Source organism: Elaeis guineensis, chromosome 8, assembly GCF_000442705.2.
Source record: "Elaeis guineensis isolate ETL-2024a chromosome 8, EG11, whole genome shotgun sequence".
Taxonomy (NCBI): domain Eukaryota; kingdom Viridiplantae; phylum Streptophyta; class Magnoliopsida; order Arecales; family Arecaceae; genus Elaeis; species Elaeis guineensis.
This window is the reverse complement of record NC_026000.2, coordinates 106,577,063-106,578,297: the sequence shown is the minus strand read 5'-3', so window position 1 is coordinate 106,578,297 and position 1,235 is coordinate 106,577,063.

The window sequence follows — 1,235 nt, the reverse complement described above, 5'->3', positions numbered from 1 at the left end:
AATCATGTAATAGGAATCTTAGATCTAGGGATTTTCTAATTTTAGAAATAATTTTGATTTATTTTAGTCTTCCGCTGTATGATCTTGAAAAAGTTTCAAGATCTAACCCTGAAACCCTAGATCTGGTTCCTACACTTACATCTCACCTGTATGTCATACCAGTGTCTCCACACTCCTTGGTTAAGAGGACAACCAACCCATATGGCCTACAGTGACCTATGCTCGATAGAAGCTGTCGTCCTTATTAACAGCTTATCATTTGGTCGTGAACAGTTTTAAGGACTAATCGATAAATCCTCTCTTTATCAAACTTAAATAGTCCTAAGGACTTCATCATAACAACGGAGTTCATTAGAAGATGAAAGCTTATGATGAAGATGCCAAATATATTTTATTTATTAACAAATCAATTATAATACTTGGTTGCTCAACCATCAACAGCTTGATGATAGGCTTTTTGGGACACATTTTCCAACAACTCCCACTTGTCCTAAAGCCACTCGGCACAGTATCTAATACCCATCTTCGACTTGTGGTTGTCGAACCCCTTTATCGCCAGGGCTTTAGTGAAGGGGTCAGCCAGGTTCTCCTTTCCGTCGATCTTCTGAAGGTCGACATCATCTCGATCCACGATCTCTCGGACCAGGTGGAAGCGGTGCAAGATGTGCTTCATCCGCTGATGTGCTTTGGGTTCCTTCACCTGAGCTATGGCACCAATGCTGTCGCAGTAGAGCAGGACCGGACCATTGAGGGAGGGTGCTACTCCGAGCTCGTTGATGAATTTTCTTAGCCACACAGCTTCCTTCGCGGCATCCGATGCTGCGATATACTCTGCTTCGTAAACAGAGTCTGCCACAGTATGTTGCTTGGAACTCTTCCAGCAGATGGCTCCACCATTCAGAGTAAAGATATAACCCGACACGCTCCTACTGTCATCATGGTCAGATTGGAAGCTAGAGTCTGTGAACCCCACAATTTTCAGATCTGACTCGCCATAAACCAACTATTGGTCCTTAGTATTTCTCAAATACTTAAGGATGGCTTTAACCACTTTTCAGTAATTTTCTCCAGGATTAGATTGGTATCTACTCACTGCTCCTAGTGAGTATGCCACATCTGGTCTTGTACATGTCATGGCGTACATGATAGATCTCACGGCTGAAGCATATGGGACTCTACTCATACGCTCTCTCTCTTCTGGAGTTGTTGGACAATCCTTCTTAGAGAGAGAAATT